This window comes from Coenobita brevimanus, chromosome 38, assembly GCF_032717465.1.
Source record: "Coenobita brevimanus isolate Jiangsu-jjx chromosome 38, ASM3271746v2, whole genome shotgun sequence".
NCBI classification, from domain to species: Eukaryota; Metazoa; Arthropoda; class Malacostraca; order Decapoda; family Coenobitidae; genus Coenobita; species Coenobita brevimanus.
In genome coordinates this window covers 25603033-25603992 of record NC_136991.1, presented here as the reverse complement: position 1 = coordinate 25603992, position 960 = coordinate 25603033, and positions in this window count along the sequence as shown.

Below are 960 nucleotides of genomic sequence, written 5' to 3'. Positions count from 1 at the left end.
AGAGCTAATACCTCCCCCAATGCCATTGCCGTTAAAAAGGATCCGGATCCGGATCCGTGGAGATAGGATCCGAATCCGGATCCACCCAAAATTTATTCATTTTTTATTTTTTTTTCAAGGCCAATGGCCCACCCTTCCACAAATTTTCATGGAAATTCACTGAAAACTTTTGGAGATAGTATGCGGGTTACTCCGGATCCGGATCTACATCAGCCCCTTAATTTAAACACATCTTCCTTGGCCCATGGTCCAACTTTATACAACATTTCATTGAATTTCATCGAGAACTTTTGGAGATATCTTCTGGACAAACAGAGAGACAGACAGGCAAACACAGGCGAATACATAACTTCCTCCAATGTCGTTGGCGGAGGTGCTAATAATAATAATAATAATAATAATAATAATAATAATAATAAAAATAAGCTATATATCTTTATACCTACGCTGCTTCCTTCAAAGAAAGGGAGGTAGCCGAGACAGGAAGACACACTCCCGGTTTACTCATCCACACAAACACATTCATTCATTCGCATCTAATAATAGTAATAACAATAATAATAGCTAGAAAGCACCCAGAGAGCGCATACCTACACCAATGCTATTGTCATTAAAAAGGATCCTGATCCGGATCCATGGAGATAGGATCCGGATCCGGATAAGCCCCCAAACTTAATTTTTTTTTTTTTTTTAACCCATGGCCTACTTTCCCACAAAATTTCATTAAAATTCATTTAGAACTTCTGGAGATATTGCGCGGGATATTCCGGATCCGGATCCGGCTCTACCCCAAAATTTAATTATTCCTTCCTTGGCCCATGACCCACCCATACACAAAGTTTCATTGAAATTCATTGAGAACTTTAGGAGATATCATCTGGACAAACGGACAAAGACAGACAAACACAAATGAATACATAACCTCTCCAGCTTCGTTGGCGGAAGTAATAACAATAACTA